We start from the raw sequence: 18897 nt of genomic DNA on the forward strand, positions 1-18897 counted from the left end.
AAACCTCAGATGAGAGGACCGATCCTGCCGGGCAAGATGGAGAGGAGGAGGAATCCAGGTTTGTGCCTAAAGTGCAGTGGGGTGAGCCACTTTGCCACGGAATTCCAGGGGTTGAGAAGAAATTGATGTAATCCTCCCTGAGGACCAAGGTTTAAGTCGGGTCTTTGAGGAAGAGGAGGCAGATGAATTACCTCCTCATAGAGCAACAGACTTTGCTATTGAACTGATCCCTGGGCAGAACCTTTCTAAGGGGAAGCTGCAATTCCACATGGGACTGCGCACGTACAGGCCTGCCAAATGGCACGATTATACAGCTTTACATTCTACTAATGGGTGCCTGTCTCCCCAGAGCACACGCGCGAGCATTTCCTGCCCAAAATGCCCGCCTTCTGTGGAGATGGAGCACGTTACCCTCAGTTCCTCTTTTGCCACCAGACAGAGGTTCTACAGTGAGCGTTGCAGCTTAGGGTCAGCATTTCTTCTATCTTCCATAGCGATGGAGTTTGGATGAGTCTGAAATGGCACAGAAAGCACTATTTAAAAGTGCACTAAGTGCTCTTACAAAATGACTCGGAAGGACGGCCACGATCTTTGTCTGACCTGCTTGGGAGAGGGACACAATGTCCCAGTTTGTAAGATCTGCCAAAAGTTTACTTCTAAGGCATGGGCCAAAAGGGCTAATAAACTCAAGGCCTTACTGTGGAAGAGTGCGCTCTCCCCACCCCCCTTGCCCTGCTACAGAGGCTGGGAAATTTTCTGCTTTGTCAGAATTGGCTGCGTGCTCGGATCTGAACCCATTGGAACCATTGGGAATGGCTGCTCTGCCAGATCTGAAGTCCCGTCGGAGCTGAAAATGCCACCCGACTCCAGACGTGAATCCAGCAACGGAGTCTATGACCCGAGTGGGCTGGAGTGCCTTGACCACCTCCTCACCGCCAGCCTTGGAGACTCAGAATTCGGCAGAGAGCCATCGGAGTCGTCATGATCTCCTGCCCTAACTTTCCCCAAGTCAATCAGAGCTAGTTAGGTCTGCTTCGAAGCACCACTCTTCACTGACCCCCCGAGTGGATCTGAGTGTTTCCTTGGAACCATTAGCCAGACCAGCCAGTGGGAAGAGCTCAAGGTCAAGAGAGTCGATCACTCCACCTACCCAAAAGACGTGTTCTGGCTCTGAGAAACAGAGAGAAATCCAAGCACCTGCATGATGTCGATGAGGTGCTGGGGATATGGGCAGTTGAGACCCCGAAGATGCCTTCCCTGCATTCTGTCCCTCAATTGGGCGAGTCTTCAGAAGAGGAAGGCGAGTTTCCCTGGATAGACTGAGCAGGGATAGGGGAGGGGATGACCACCACCCATGTTGCTCTCACAAATGCTCACCGTGGTTCCATCAAGGCAATCCTTCTCCCTATGGAGTCGACCTAGGGGAACCGTATGAAACGGGGTCTACCTCTTCTGCCTGTGAGAACATTAATACTCCCCAAAGGCGTAGAAACCCATACTACATGCCTACAACTTTGATGGCATATCAATTGCTGGATCCGACATTGGAACTGTTTCAGGAGAAAGGAAGCCTGAGTGTGCCTTCTGACCCTTCCCCGGTAGAGCCCCTGGCTTTGGATTGTTCTATTCCTTTGATGGATGAGTTTCGAGTGTACACGGAGCAGATGCTTTGAATGGCTGCATTGGACAGTGATGTATCTGCCGCCGAGCCTAAACCAACAGATAAAATCCTCCAGCACATATACTCGGAGAATCCGGCGAATGTCGTGTTTCCCATTATTGTCAGTCCTAGGGTGGCAAAATCAAAAAGAGTCCAGTAGCACCTTTAAGACTAACCAATTTTATTGTAGCATAAGCTTTCGAGAATCAAGTTCTCTTCGTCAGATGCATCATGCATCTGACGAAGAGAACTTGATTCTCGAAAGCTTATGCTACAATAAAATTGGTTAGTCTTAAAGGTGCTACTGGACTCTTTTTGATTTTGCTACCACAGACTAACACGGCTAACTCCTCTGCATCTAAGTCCTAGGGTGGCAATCCCTGGCAGTTAGATCCCCAAGCCCCTCACAGCAAGCATGCAGGTGCATTGGTTGAAGAAACTTTATTTAGAGATCTATTCAGTTCAGGTGTGCACTCGTAGGTAGAAGTTGTGAGAAGTGATTATTTGAACAATAGGACTACTGATTATAGGGGATGTTCTCCCGCCCTCTGGCCTGTTTGCATTCAGGCGCGAAAATCCAAAAAGTTCCATGGGAACAGAGTAGTTTAGTCTAGACAAAGTACAGAGTGGAATCATTCCCTCCTGTGAAAAAGATACGTTTCAGTACACAGCTGCAGCTCTGGTTCAAGGACACTCAGAAGTGAAAGCGCATATTTCTTAGAGATAACAAAGAGGCCACTGGCTCCTCTGGCAATTAGTATTAGCAGTCTAGACACCCTCAGGTGACTTAATAGAATGCATAAGATACAGTATTTAGCTTTGGCATTATGTCAGTATGAGTTTAAGATGCAGTGTAAGATGCAGAGCACAATAAATCACTCTCAGTATAAGATGCAGAACACAACAATGGCATGGATGCTTGCATACATGACATACTGCTCCTCTCAAGAGTGTCCTCCCCCTCATATTGGGCTGGGCTTGTTAGGGTAGAGTCTATGGAATTTAGGAATGAGCCTTGGGGCATTCATATGCGAGCTTTCTACCCATTCCCTGTGAGATTCAGCAAAATATTTCCAGCGAACTAAATAATATAGCTTGCCCTGTTTAATTTTAGAGTCCAAGATATCTTCTGTTTCATGATGCACTTGTCCATCCACTAGAATGGGATGAGGAGCCCCCCATTCTGGGTGCCACTTGCCAGATGGGGGAGCTTTTTTCAAGAGGCTGAAGTAGAATGCTGGGTAGATTTGTCTTAAGTTCTTTGGTAGATCCACCTCTACACTTACTTCATTGATTAATTTCTTCACCTTAAATGGTCCTAAAAATTTCCATCTGAGCTTTTTACTAGGTTGCTCCCCCCCCCCTTAGGTTTTTTATAGAGATATATACAAAATCTCCTGCTTGTAGTTTCCATTGGACAGAATGTTTTCTGTCAGCAGATTTTTTATAATCCTCTTCGGCATGTACCAAAGATTTTTTTTGATTTTCCATTGTGTTGTCAATTGAGTCCACCACTCTCCCAAATCTCCTGGCTGTTGAGATTTTGGGGTTTGAGCAAACAACATGGCTGTGCCTTCGTAGTGTTGTGCTACTTTAAATGGGGAAGCACCTGTAGAACTATGTATTGTATTGTTAGAACAATATTCTGCAAAAACTAGAAAATCAGTCCAATTATCCTGTTGGTAATTGATATAACATCTGAGGAATTGTTCTAACACTTGGTTAGTTCTTTTGGTTTGTCCATCAGTCTCTGGGTGATGGATGGAGCTGAGTCCTTGTTCAATTCCAGCTACTTTCATTAGCTCCCACCAGAAGTTGGCAACGAACTGTGTTCCCCTGTCGGAGATTACCTTATCCGGAAATGAGTGGAGCCTGACCACATGTTGCATGAAAAGGGTGGCCAGTTTCTTTGCTATGGGAATAGAAGTACATGGAACAAAATGGGCTTGTTTTGAAAACAAATCAACCACCACTAGAATGACAGTGTATCCTTTTGAAGGGGGAAGGTCAGTGATAAAGTCCATAGAGATCATCGCCCATGGTCTAGAAGGGGTTTCTAGTGGTTGCAACAGTCCAGGAGGTTTTCTCCCTCTGGGTTTCTCCATTATACATATTGGACAAGAAAATACATATTGAGAAATGTCTTTTCTCATAGTTGGCCACCAAAACTGCCTTTGTACAAGATGAAAGGTTTTCAAATATCCAAAATGCTGAGCCAGTTTGGAATCATGACATTGTTTTAGCACTTCCCCTCTCAGGCTGGCAGGGATGTATAATTTATCGGTTTTGTACCAGTTCCCATCTTCCCCTTTTTTCAGATGGGTTTTCTGTACATCTTCCCCCTCCTTTTCCACCTCCATTTTAACTTTCTCCCCCCACTCGGGGAGGCTGGGCGCTAGCATTCTTGCGCAGCTTGGCTGTGGGTAGTCACCGCACCTCCCAATTAGGCTGGAGATAATATCATGTCAATCACCTCCTCCCTTTGGATTTCATGTTGGGGCATGTGTGAGAGCACGTCTGCCAGAAAATTAGATTTGCCGGGGAGGTGCTTCAGAGTGAAGTTGAACTTAGAGAAGAATTCCACCCACCTCAACTGTTTGGTGCCTAATTTGCGGGAGGGGCGGTATGCAAAGCCTCTAAGTTCTTGTGATCAGTCCATACTTTGAATGGCACTTTGGCCCCCTCCAACCAGTGTCTCCAAGTAGAAAACGCTAATTTTACCACAGAAGCTTCCTTTCCCCATATGCTCCAGTGGCGTTCAGTCTCAGAAAACTTTTTGGGCACATATATGCAGGGGTGCAATTTCCCCTCCTTATCAATTTGCAGGAGTACCCCCCCCCCAATCGCAACGTTGCTCATGTCCACCTGCACAATAAATTTATGGTTCTCTTCTGGTTGTTGTAGAACTGGTTCTGAGGTAAACAGTTTTTTTTAAAATGATCCAATGCCTCCTGACATTCTTCTTTAGTCCAGTTTAATTTAGCACTGGGTTTATTTCCCTGAAGTCCCTTCCCTTTTGTTTTCAGCAAGTCAGTTAAGGGTATGGAGATCTGAGCAAAGTTTTTAATGAATCGTCTATAGAAATTGGCAAATCCCAGGAATGATTGTAACTGTCTTCTAGTTCTTTTTTTTTAAATAAACTTTTTATTAACTTTAAAAAACAACATACAATGCGTAAACAGGAAAACAAATTACACAATATTAAAGTCAACTATAATACAAGAAAAAACAGATAGCTTATAATATACTACCAGTTTTCAAATATAATATTAACAAAGGAAAAAGAAAATTTGCTTAGAGAATTGCAATATGCCTAAGCAGAGAAGGAGGTTCTTTACAGTTTGTATGGAACCTAACATATTGCTCAGAAACACCATGAGACAAACAATAAATGCTTTGGAGGGTGTATATCATTGGTTAGTAAGTAGTCAAAGAAAGGGAGCCATTTTGTCATAAAATCAGTTTCTTTTGGAAAATGCTGAGATATATAAATAGAATCATAAACTTTCTCCTGGATATAATAATCCCAGACTCTGGAAAACCAACTGTCGATAGATGGGATCTTGGGGGACTTCCAGTTAGCTGCCAAAAGGGATTTTCCGGCCATTAGGAGGTCATTAATTAATTCTTTCCTAATGCTTGGGATATCCATGTTGTCCCATTGATTTAGAAAAATTAGCTTAATATCAAAGGGTATTTCATAACCTGTTATTTCTTTTATATTCTTTAAAATCTCTATCCAATAGTTTTTAACTAGGGGACAATTCCACCAGCAATGATCGAAAGAACCTATCAAATTACATCTTTTCCAATAATAAGGTGACTGAGTTTGTGAAAATAATGAGAGTCTCTTTGGTGTTAAATAACATCTGTGGATAATTTTATAAGCTTGAATTCTGTTGTTTATTATGCGAGAATCTCTTATATTAGAAGACCAAATTTTTTCCCATTGGTCTGGGGGAATTACAGATCCACAATCGGTTTGCCAGTATAGCTGATATTTCTGAGGTTTTAATTCAAAGGTATTAAGAAGCAAATTATAAAGTTTGGATATCAAACCTTTTTGCGTCCAATCTGTTTGATTGAAGAGCTGTTCAAATTCTGTCATAGGGTTACTAAGGATTTGTTTAATTCCAATTTGATACATCATGTGAGAAAGTTGAAGATAAGTAAACCATTGCATTTTTTGTTGTAATTTATGTTCTAAGTCTTGTTTACTTAAAAAACCTGTACTTGTGTATATATCAATTAAACGAGTTAAATTCTGTTGTTGCCAGAAAGACATAAAAGAATTAGATTGGCCTGGGGGAAACCACTGTCTTCTAGTTCTGGGGGGATCCCACCCCACTGTGGATTGGATTTTAGCCGGATCCATTTTCAGTCCATGCCGTTACCCGGTAACCTAAGAAGTTCAACTCCTCCTTGTGAAATTCACATTTAGACAGTTTTACTGGCAAATTATGGTCTCTTAAGGCGGTCAGCACCTTTCTGATCAGTTTTACATGTGAATCATAGTCTTGCAAATAAATCAACATGTCATCAAGGTAAACAACCACACCTTTGTACAGGTATTCATGCAAAATTTCATTAATTAAATTCTTAAACACACCCTTGTAATATGAACAGCATAACGAGGTATTCAAATTGTCCCAAAGGGGTGTTAAAAGCAGTTTTCCATTCATCTCCCTCCCTTATTTTCACTCTGAAGTAAGCATCTTAAGTCCAATTTAGAGAAAATCTTTCCTTGCGCCACCACACTCAATAAGTCTCTGATAAGTGGGAGGGGTAAGCATTAAACATTGACATGACATTTATTCCATGATAATCAGTACACAGTCTTAGCCCCGCATCTTTCTTTTTGCGAAACAATACTGGTGCAGCATGGGGGGAGCTGGCTGGGCAGATGAAGCCTCACGCCAAATTTTTATCAATGAACTCTCATAGTTCCTCTCTTTCCTCTGGGCTCATGGAATACAGTTTTTCTTTGGGAAATTTCTCCCCCCAGGATTAGTTCAATGGCACAGTCTGTAGCCCTATGGGGGGGGTGGAGTTCATCAGCTTCTTTTTCATCAAATACTTGCTTTAAGTCCCGATATTCAAGGGGGATTTGTTCCACCTCTTCCCTGGTTAGCAATACAGTTTCTAAAAGAGGGGGTGCGTTTTGGCCCCAATCTTGGGCCCATACATGGCCTGTGCAATTTCCCGCACCAAAATATAGTTCTCCCATTTTCCATTTGATGTATGGGTCATGGTCCCAAAGCCACCGGTTCCCCAACACCAGTAGGTATTTGGCAACTGTGCTAATTACAAAAATTCTAGATTCCCAGTGATTTCCCATGCCCATTGGGACTGGTTTGATTTGATAGCTAGCCGGATCTCCTTTCATGCGAGATCCGTCCATCTGCTCGAATATGATCGGCTGTTCTAGTTCTGTTACATTCAGTCCCAGTCCTGTGACTAGGGCTGGGGCTATTAAGTCCCAAGTGCAACCAGAGTCAATTAGCGCTTGCACTCACACGTGAGTCTCCCTTTTAGGGTTAATTAAAGTTACTGGCAGAAAAAATAGGGCCCCTTTTGGTCTCACCTTCCTTGGTGCTGTTGACTTTGGGATCTGCCGGCAGGGCCTTTTCATGGCAGGCCATTCTCATTTCCAGTCGGTTGGGTGGGCTGGTCCTCCTCTCCCTCCAAGGGGTCCTCGCCCACCTTTTCTGGAGTTTTGGTAGCTTCCAAGCCGGTGTCTGGCCGGCCATATCTTAGAGGTGCCTTCTTGCTTGGAGGTTTAGGTGGGGCTGTTGTCCTTCTCACGGGCTGGCCCCTCCCAGTGAATTCCGGGCACTGGGATGCAAAGTGTCCAATGCCCCCGTATTGAATGCACAAACCTCTTCAACATATGGCTCTTTTTGTCTCCGGGGAGGGTGGTTTGGGCACCCTCAGCTCTCTTCCTCTGGGTTCCGAGGGTGGTTTCCTGGCTCCCACTTGTTGCTGCATTCTTACGAGCTTCACCACCTGGTCTTGGTTTTCAACCTCACATGCCACTGGATCCATCCCAGAAAGATTCTGGGGTCATCTTGCACTAACGCTTTAGTGACTAAGTCAGCGTTTAGTCCATTTCAAAAGAACTCTATTTTGATTCCCTCGGTATAATCGGCACCCCCAATGACCCCTGGGGTTTGCAGGGCCAGGAACAATTTGTAGTCCCATCTCCACTCCAGATAGTGGCAGTGCTCCCTGATCATTTTTGTGAGAGGCCCCCATTATGTCTTGGGGGGATGGCCACTGTGCATCTGTAGTGGCTCTCATCCAACCCTGGGTGAGTCCTGTTAAGGCTAACAGGTCATATCTCATCACCTGTAACTCTTCCTGGATATTGGATAAGGGGTCCTCCCTCACCCCTCTGAGATTTGTAGTGTTCTCGGTTCCCAGTGATCCACGATCGAGGAACAAGCTCCCTTGGCAAATGCTCCTCCATCGCTTACATGTGTGTTTCCCTATTGTGGAGTCCTCCACACCCATTAAGCGTATCTCAGGGGAGGTATCAGTTCCCCAGGGAAGATAACTGTCTATCCTTAGTAGCGAGCTAAAATAGGGTTCAAAATTGTTATCCCACCACAGTTCCAGTCCATTCTCAATCGATGCTGTTGCCTTGAGCCCACGTTGATCAGTGGGGTCTTGGTGCCCGCCATTCTTCAGGCTCTTTGCTTCTCCTGTCCACACTGCTGGGGTTCCTTGTGGAGTTCTGAATAATAGTCCATGAATAGATCTTTCAGCCAACCCATCTCCTGCGACTGGGTTCAGCTGGGGCTCCAGGGTGACATGTGGATCCTCTGTATCATCGGAACGGCGTCGAAACATCGCTCCTCTCCGCCATACTTTTTCCTCCCGTGGACACAGTGTCCATTGTCTGGGAGTAGTCAAAGTTCATGTTAGGTGGGTAATGCCTGCCTTCAAGGGTCATTTTGTAGAAAAAGAGCTGGAGGGACTCATTAGCATAACTCATTAGCATATGCCATGCCTCTTGCCATCACCGGAAGTGTGTCATTGGCATAACTGATTTGCCTACGCCACACACCCCTGGCATCACCTATCCTGGCTGTTTTGGACCCAATCCTAGCCATTCAAGGCTAAAATTGGTCCCAAAATGGCAAAAAGGGGCTGAAAATGGCCGAAAAGGGGCCCAAAATGGTCAGAATCAGGCCGCTGCTGAGTGGGAGAGTGATCCACCACCCATCAGAGGCCCGATCCGGGATGTTTCAGCCCCAATCCAGGCTGAAACAGGCCCAAAATGGCTGAGAGTCATGTGGGCGGGGTCACCTAACATGTGACCTCTTTGAGGAACTGCCGGAACTGTGTTCCTGCGTGTTCCCCCTCAAAATGAGCCATGCCTGCCTTAGGGATTGCTCCAAGCTCCCCATGCATTGGAATAGTGCCCACTGTTCTACACGTTTCTGCGGGGTCTTTATCCAAGTTTGAGTCCATTAAGTACTCCAATTCATTGGACAGTACCCCAGTAATTCCAGTCCTTAAGTCTGGACCCAGCGGGGGGTCTGGGTAGATGTGTAGTTCCTCTGACTCCATGATGCCGGTAGCCAAACTCCAAAGGTTTCAGGTGCAGAGGGGGGGGAAAGGACTTCTGCCAATATGTCAGTCCTAGGGTGGCAATTCCTGGCAGTTAGATCCCCAAGCCCCTCATAGCAAGCACGCAGGTGTATTGGTTGAAGAAACTTTATTTAGAGATCTATTCAGTTCAGGTATGCACTCGTAGGTAGAAGTTGGCAGAAGTGATTATTTGAACAATATGACTACTGATTATAGGGGATGTTCTCCCACCCTCTGGCCTGTTTGCATTCAGGCGCAAAAATCCAAAAAGTTCCATGGGAACAGAGTAGTTTAGTCTAGAAAAAGTACAGAGTGGAATCATTCCCTCCTGTGAAAAAGATACATTTCAGTACACAGCTGCAGCTCTGGTCCAAGGACACTCAGAAGTGAAAGCGCATATTTCTTAGAGATAACAAAGAGGCCACTGGCTCCTCTGGCAATTAGTATTAGCAGTCTAGACACCCTCAGGTGACTTAATAGAATGCATAAGATACAGTATTTAGCTGTGGCATTATGTCAGTATGAGTTTAAGATGCAGTGTAAGATGCAGAACACAACAATGGCATAAGATGGTAGCAATGCCAACAATGGTATAAGATGCAGAACACAACAGTGGCATGGATGCTAGTCTCTAAGGACTAACATTTATTAGCTATGAACTTTTGTGAGTTCAGCTTACGCCTTTAGATATCTGTATCTTTCAAGCCTATAACCTGTAGTGTATGTGACAAGTGTATTCCTTTAATCTGGAGCAGGACTGCTCTGGTCCATGCTAGGACTTAAAATAAAAGGTAGTGGCTGTTACTGTGACTTTACACAGAAGCTCTGAATACTTCAGTCCAGGTAGATAACACTCTATGGGTAGGGAGGGACAGGCTTGCTGTCAAATCCTTTAAATTCATTTTTCTATCCTTATTGATAATTTACTCTATAAGAGAAAGTTAAAAATCAGTGGTCTGCTGCCTTGCCCACCACTCACAGTTCTCCTGCAATTCTTTTTCACATCTGTGTTGCTTCGTGGGCTGAAAAGACCCAAGGTCTTCCCCACCTCTCCTCTCAGGGGAGATCACCTGTTCTCCCATTAATTGAACTACTCAGTTTAGTATACCTCCTGAGACAAAAAGGTATTGTTTTTGAGTGCTCCGTATTTGTTAAGGAGGAAAGATGAAAAAGCCTATTTTCAGTCCCGGTCATCTAATTTTGTGTATTGTATTCTTTACAGTTGTGCTTGGCTGTCTTATTCACAAATATCTCTACCCTTCCTGAAGACACCCTCTGCTGTTGGGAGGACAGGCTGCTAGTGGCAGAATTCCACCACCTTGGATGTTTATAAAATGCACAACCACCCAAAGTATCCAACTTGAGGCTGCAACGTACTATGAGGGTGTGCCTCCAGGTGGCTCCTGTTCTTCTGCAAAGTGACTTTGTCATACTACTACTACTACTTTTACCAAGAGTACTAGACATACCTTACCTTTCTTTGTCTTTTGTTTTACTGCTAATGCTCCATTTCATTGCAATGCATTGCAATAATGTTTCCTCAACTATCTGGCACCAACTACTAGGTAATGTGATTGGAAGCATGGGCTATTTGGCCTCGCGACACACAGTGATGGTCCAGGGCCTGCCTTTTTTTCTTTTTCTTTTTCAGGGCCTGCCCTTTTGTTTGCTTCATTGCTGCCAGCCCCCGCCCCTGTCATTGGGGAATGCCCTTGCGAAGCCACTGGCAAGGCCTTCCGCTTTTATGCTTTATTTCCTGGCTGGTTTTTGCTGCACAGATTGCTCTGCTAGCAGCACAAGGTTCATTGATGGTGGGTACTGTCTGTCCTTTCTTTGGCCCCATCACGCCTGTTTTCATTATTCTGGTATGGATCGGCTAGGTTTTCACTCCAGTTGATGGGTTTAACAGTTGTCAGTTCCTTTTCCTGCACTACAACAGTAGTCTCCTTTTTTCTGATTGACTTTTTCAGCTCTTTGACTACCATATCTTGCACCTCTATGTGGATAAAAGTAGGCTATAGTCAAACTTTGACCCCTCCTTCTTCTTGTGCTATTGATTAGCACAAGGGACTCGGACACTCTAAACTTTCCTCTTCCTTATTGGATCTCCAAAGACATTTGAAGTTGGGCTGTGACCCTTTGACTCTTTGCACCTTCCTGGCGCTTCATTTTTAGTGTACGGCACCTTCCACCTGTGGAATGGGGGCAACGTGGTCTTCTAACCTCCCCCTGCCATTCCCCAAACACAATATTTCCAGGTAAATAAGTAATGTGTGTGTGTGTGTCTTCCATTTCGCCTTTTCAATAACAAAGACAATAATGAGACTGAAATGTGGCCCATTTGCTTCCATTCCCCCCCCCGCCCCCGCAACATATTTTAAAGCTTCTCTTCTTATGTTTATTTTCTGTGGAAATCTCCACGAAGACTGGAGCAGGTGGGGGCTACATCTTTAGCTATATTTTTATGCCAGTGTATTTTGTTTTACTTGAAAATAATTTTATGTCTGTAAACTTTTTTAAACATTCTGTTTCCTCTTCCCTCCAGCAGAGAGACACTGGCCAGTTTCTATTTCCTTTTTAAAATAGACTTTATTAGCATCACCTTTTCTAGATTTGTCATCTTCCTCACTCCCCCTAATTAGAAACCTAATTTTCTGCAGTTCACTGACCAGCACATTTCTTTTTCTCAGTTCAGTTGAAATTACTCCTTCATAATATTGCAACACTTTCCAAGTAGCGAAATCAAAAAGAGTCCAGTAGCACCTTTAAGACTAACTAATTTTATTGTAGCATAAGCTTTCGAGAATCACAGTTCTCTTCGTCAGATGCATGGAGGGCCAACAGAAACTGGTCAAATATAGAGGAGGAGAGCGGAAGGGGGGAGGAGAGGGGAGATGCAAACAACTCCTTTGATATGGAGATGCAAACAGCTCCTTTTAATGTGGGGATCAGTTTGCTTCTGTAAAGGTTCAAAGGAGTTTGCCGTGTTAGTCTGTAGTAGCAAAATCAAAAAGAGTCCAGCAGCACCACCAAGACCAACCAATTCCACTGCAGCACAAGCCTTTGATAACCACAGCCCTCCCCGCCAGATGCATCTGACAAAGAGAACTGTGGTCCTCGAAAGCCCACGTCAGGTGCCACTGGACTCTCCCTGACCCCGCCTATGTAAAGGAAATCTGTTACCTGTGATAATGAGATAACCATTCATAGTCCCTATTCAGTCCCAGCTTGACAGAGTCAAATTTACATACGAATTCCAATTCAGCAGCTTCCCCTTGGATTTTGTTTTTGAAAGGTTTCTGTTGAACTACAGTGACCTTTAAGTCTTTGATGGAATGTCCTGGTAGATTGAAGTGTTCTCCCACTGGTTTCTGGACGTTGCCATTTCTAATGTCAGATTTGTGTCCATTTATTCTTTTGCGTAGAGGTTGGCTGGTTTGTCCAATGTACAGAGCAGAAGGACATTGTTGGCACATGAGGGCATATATCAGATTGGAGGATGAGCAGCTGTAAGAGCCAGAGACAGTGTAGTTGATGCCATTGGGTCCTGTAATTGTATTCCCTGGGTAGATATAGGGGCAGAGCTGGCATCTGGGTCTGTTGCAGGGCCTGGTACCTGTGCTGGTGACCCTGCTGGCCGATTCATGGTTGTGAGTGAGAAGTCGTTTAAGGTTGGGGGGCTGTCTGTAGGCAAGGAGAGGTCTTCCACCCAGGGCTTCTGAGAGAGAGGTATCATTTTCCAGGATGGGTTGTAGCTCACTGATGATACGTTGGATGGGTTTGAGCTGGGAACTATAGGTGACAACCAGTGGTGTTCTGTTGTTAGTTCCTTTAGGTTTGTCCTGGTGCAGACTGTTTCTGGGTACTAGTCTGGCCCTTTTGATTTGTCTCTTCACTTCATTTGGTGGGTACTGTAGCCCCAAAAATGCTTGTTGTAAATCTCTTAAGTGGGAGTCTCGATCAAGAGCATTGGAGCAGATACGGTTGTAATGTAAGGCGTAAGGCTTGGCTGTAGACAATAGACTGAGTGGTATGACAATAGACCGAGGGGTCCTCCCCTCTTCCCCTGTCCTCCTCTATATTTGACCAGTTTCTGTTGGCCCTCCATGCATCTGATGAAGAGAACGTGATTCTCGAAAGCTTATGCTACAATAAAATTGGTTAGTCTTAAAGGTGCTACTGGACTCTTTTTGATTTCGCTACTACAGACTAACACGGCTAACTCCTCTGGATCTACTTCCCAAGTAGCCTCCAAGGGAAGAGATGATTACAGGTAGGAACTAACAGCATGCTATGGAGGGAAATTTTTGTATTCATTAATGTTTATTTGCCAAAGGAAAGATTGCAGGACAAAGCCACCAACATAATACATGGAAGTTTCCACCATAAATATTGCATTTCTACATGAATTGCTTGATATTCCCTTCCTATTCACTAATGGCCTGAAGCCAGAGCCTTCTGCTGTCAATATTACCTAAAATACAACAGAAGATTATTTGGGGAGACTCTGCTACTATGCTCTTCTACATTTGATACTTGGGCATACCTTGCCTGTGAACATGGAAGTTCTTTTAAGTGAATTTGTCTAATATTTATTTATTTATTCTATTTTCAGCCCTCCCTCCCTGCGAACAGGGGATGTGAACTATTTATACCAACAAGGAATGAGACAAATACAGTGTAATACATGCAAATATGTTAAAGCCCTATTATAAAAGAGAATGGTTAATGCTATATGCATTATCAATAGCCATTGATCGACCTATCAGTGACAGACAGGACTGGCTCCAGCTCTGCTTCTGCTGAGAAACCAATCGATGAGAGGGAGTGACATGTTGAGCCAGGGAGCATTGGGCACACTGAAGTCCTTAAAGGATTTAGCTAACACCAACCCTCATGACCTGTCACCTGAAAAACCTGTGATATTCACAAGGCTGGTTATATAGAGAATCTTTGAAGAAAGGGGGACACACTGCATTTGGACCACATCAGCAATTAGGGGTGCCAAGAATGTATAGGATGGACTTATTACAGCTGGGCACGGTGGCGCACACCTGTAATCCCAGCCTGAACGCAGGAGGCTGAGGCCAGCGGATCGCTTGAGCTCGGGAGTTCGGAACCGCAGTTGTGTAGCGTCAGTGGACTTATTACGAGTGGCTCATGCCAGTCCATTCACAGGTCACAAGCTGCCCCAGAACTCCTACTGGCTAAACAATGGGCAGAATGTAGCACAGTATTGTAAGACTTATAACTTCTGCAAGTGGAAAGGGGAGGGATAAAACCTGAGCCTTTTGTAAAAAGTTATGGGAAGATAAGCATGCACAACATCGAATGTTCCTGGAAGGAGAAAAGGTCCTTGTGCTACAGCCAGTGTGAGGGAACAAGCTCATATTTATTTGGGAAGGACCAACTAAGATCAAGAAAAAGCTAAATGATGTGAACTATTTAATCTATACCAACAAGGAATGAGACAAATACGGTGTAATACATGCAAATATGTTAAAGCCCTATTATAAAAGAGAATGGTTAATGCTATATGCATATGTAGAAAAGAAGGGGGAAGAACAGGTAATCCCCATGTGGGATACACCTAACTCACCTGTGGGGGGAGTGATGAGAATGATATTCCATCGGAGCCTCATTGGAGCGTCAGGCCAGGGGAACAGCATAACTGTGGCCAGGGAATAACGTGAGCAGGGCAGCTGTGGAGATCTTTTCCAGGGGAAAAGAGGGATAAGACTTGTAAATATGGAAATATTGTACGTTATAATGATTAATGTGTTAATGTGATTATTTTACAGGAAAATCAAAAATTGTAATAATTGTAAGAAAGGGAAATGGTTTATAGTGTGTGTTTACATGGGTTATGCACATATATATAAATAAGGAGATAAAGCATTTTGCTGGCAGAGATCTAAAATTAGGCTTCAGCCTTTGACAATGTGTTGGACTTAATTAGCAGAGGTTAATTAATGAGTAGAAGAATGTAAGAAGACAGACTCCAGTGTTTTAGCTCTAGAAAAATAATTTACTACATATTAGGACAAAAGGGTACGTACATTTGGTGAGAAAATAAAGAATAATAGCTAACTGACTCCTACATCTTGATGGTCAGACTAGAAAAAAATACAATCTATACAAAGACTAAAGACTGAATGTATACGAAGACTAAAGGCTGAAGACTGAACAAAGAGCAATAAAACCTTAATGTATGTTGCTAGTGGATTGCCCCCCAATGAACTAGTTTATCCAATAGACAATCCTAGATCTCTTAGTTAAGCATAAAGACTCCCCTTTCTATGACAGAAACTTTAACTGCACTGCTAAGTGGTCATATGCAAACTAGCTGACTAACTAAACAAACAGAATAACAATTTAACTCTTTCATGACTGAATGCAGGACACTTGCTAAAATCCCAACACAATGTCCATAAGGAGGGGTGTGTGACAGACAGGACTGGCTCCACCTCCGCCTCTCCTGAGAAACCGACCAATGAGGGAGGCAGAACTCTGAGCCAGGGAGAGTTGGAGTCCATTGGAGAGAAGGCCTTTGGAGCTGCTGAGAGAAGGCAGCAGGGAGAGAGCTGGCCAGCAAACCTGTTCAGTTACATTGAAACCTTCCCTGTTTAATCCTGTTAAACCTTCCCTGTTAAACCTTCCCTGTTTATGAGTTTAAAACCATTCACTCCTATGTTCCATTTTGTAAACAAAGTTTAATTTTGCTTTGTTTAACCCTGGCTGGCTTGGAATTGTTGGCTGATGGAAAATATCACAGACAGAGACCTCAAAAGCTCTGGTCATGTGAAATGGACCAAGTTTAAATGGTGGCAGCATATATATAGGGAAGGTAACCTCTAAGTTCCCTTTCCCCAATAGCCATGAGCAGTAGCTGGCTGAGGAGAGGCAAATACAGGGAAGGGGCTGCCTGTCTGGTGAAGCCTCTGGAAGTTAAAATTACTCAACTGCACCACTGACTGATTAGGAACCAATTGGGGTGTGCTGCGTGTGTGGGAAACTGTTCCTTGCTTGGGGTGACAAAATACCTTGACCAAGCGCTGCTCTGGAGAAAAGGGCTTGGAGGACTAAGGCTGGGAATGTGGAGGGCCCAAAGCACCAAGGCTGAGCTCTTGCAGCTCAGGCTGCTGGGCAAAGGGCTTCGTTGCCCTCCGTCCGGGCCTGCCTGCTCCTTTCTGCAGCGGGGCAGAGTCGCCCACAGCGCTAACAGCAGGCGGGGGCTGGTTGGGCTTCTCTTGCCGCCTCCCCTGCGCATCACCTACCCTTCCTCCGCAGGGAGCTCTGCCTCGCGGGCCGCAACTCTCCCCACTCGCGAAGGTGCCGCCAGGCTCCAGCCCCTCCGCTCCGCCTTCCGGGTCCCCCCCCCGAGAGGCCCTTGGGCTCCCGCGGGCCTTTGCATGGCCGGGGAGGGGGTTCCTTCTCCTGCCGCGGTTCCCAGAGGGCCCGGGCCGCAACCGGACGCCGTCTCCGCTGCAGTCGGCGCACCTGCTCGGCGTTGGCCAGAGGCTGCGGGCAGAGACGCTCTCCAGGCCGCTGCCGGAGCCCTCCGACGCCTGGGCCAGCGCCCTGGGCCGGCGCGCATTGGAGGGAGCTGCGCGTCCTTCGGGTCGGTCCCGAGGAAGGCGGCCTCCCGGGGCTTTTGTTCTCGGTCGCCGGAAAGCCCGGGGCGGACCGGCTGCTTGGCAGAGGCCCGGGCCCTTGCGGCGGGGCGGGGCGGGGCGGGGCCCGCGGCAGCCTCCCGCCTCCCATCTGGTTTGCCGGGGCCGCGAAGCAGCCAGTCTGCAGGGCCCCAAGCCCGGCGCAGCCGGAGAAGCCGCGGCCTGGGCGGCGAGGGGGGTCCGCTTGCCGCCTGCCTCGCCCAGGAAAGGCGCCCCTGGGATCGACCTGGCCGGCCACCCTTCAGCCGCTTGGAGCCGCCCAGCCTGCCTTAGCCGCCCCGCAGCATCGGGCTGGGCGCTCCAGAGCCAACCTGGGGCAGGACTCTGCCTGGCCACCATCAAGGCAGCCCGTGGGCACAGGCGCCAGCCTGCGGCTCCTTCCGGGCGCCTCTGCACGCCCGGGCTCGTTTTCTGCTCCGGTTCCGTCGGGCCCAGAGGGGATCCTGCCCAGCCAGCGCCAGCGCCTCTCCAGAAGACCCTTTCCCGGCCTTCCACCCCAGCGGCGTCCTCGCAACTGCTGTGCCGGCGGGAGTCGGCAGCGCCCTAGGTGAGCTCCGGCTTTCCCTAGAAGACTGCCCGGGAGTCCCCGAGCCTGGAGGAGGAGAGACGATTCTGCTCGGATCTGCCTCCCCTGGGGCGACGGGACGTTTCCTCACAGCTCTATCTAGATAATTCGCAGTATTGGTACCTCTTTAATCGACATAATTACCCATTGGTTTCTGCGCCGCTTATTTGCGGCAGCCGCAGGATCTTAAAGCTGGGCTGATTCTGCACAGGTTGGATGATGCGCTTTCAATGCACTTTATCAATATGAGGTGGATTTTTTGTTCAGCACACACAAAAATCCGTTCCAAATGATTTATAAAGAGGACTGGAACTGCATTATCCAACCTGTGTGGAATCACTCCTGTTGAACTCCTGTGTATACTTACTTCGGAGCAAGTCCCAGTGAAGTATGTGGGGCTTCCTTCTGAGTAAATGTAAACAGGATCGAATTGCGCGTGAGTAGACTTTCAGGTAAAGAGAGTCTCTTGCAAGCCAGCTTTGGGAACCCAGTGGTCTGTTTGTTTTCGCATCTGTATTTTTTCCTTCGATATATATATAATATATTATCAATAACAGAATATATACATCCAAGAAAGTTATGAAGCGTAGCTAAAGTTTCACAGAGATACCTGTCGGCTTCTGCGAGAGCCCTTTAATGAGGCATCCTGAAAGCGACGGCTTCTCTTCAGAGCGGGGAAACCTTGCCGCTTTTGTGAAAGCCTTCCGGGCTGAGGAACAGTTGGGTTTTGAACTAATGTTTGAGGTGCTGCCTTGGTGAAGGAGAAGGAGGACTAGAGAGAGAGAACGAGACCCGGAGGGAGAGGCCCGGGTCTCCCACTCCATGGCCCCGTAAAGAATCTCTTTGGCATGAGCTGCAAAGGGAGGCAAGAGGCGAAGTTTAGCCCTGATTTGAACGACCGGAGGGAGATTTTTCCCGTCCTCCCCGGGAGGGCAAAAAGCGGAAAGCAGAAGGGAGGGAGAAGGTCTGTCTCTGGTCAAAACAACCCGGCTGCAGCTCCCGCACCTATTGGGATAGGCCTACTTTCCCTAAGGCTAATGGGTCTGGGTCTGGGTCTGGGTCTGGGTCTGGGCTGTACCACTTCAAGTCGTTGCTGAGGAACCACGAGATTGGCGGTTGCTTCGGACAACTCCAAATTCCTGCCCATAAAAATCGAGAAGAAAATTAGAACATTTCGTTTCCGATGTGCCGGATTTTAGAAAAAGCACACTTGCCCCTCTGAGAGTCTGGAGCGGCGCAGCCCCGACCCAGCCCTCCCCCCTCGGCCAGAACTAGGCCTTGGGGGCGGGCAGGGGGGGGGGCGGGCGGAGACGGAGCGGAGCCTCGGCGGCTCGCGGGGCGTCCCTGCAGCACCCTGGACAGCGACCGCGGCGGCCCTACTGCGCGGCTCGCCGCTTGCCGGC

The sequence above is a fragment of the Eublepharis macularius genome, chromosome 14 (genome assembly GCF_028583425.1).
Source record: "Eublepharis macularius isolate TG4126 chromosome 14, MPM_Emac_v1.0, whole genome shotgun sequence".
In the NCBI taxonomy this organism is placed as follows: domain Eukaryota; kingdom Metazoa; phylum Chordata; class Lepidosauria; order Squamata; family Eublepharidae; genus Eublepharis; species Eublepharis macularius.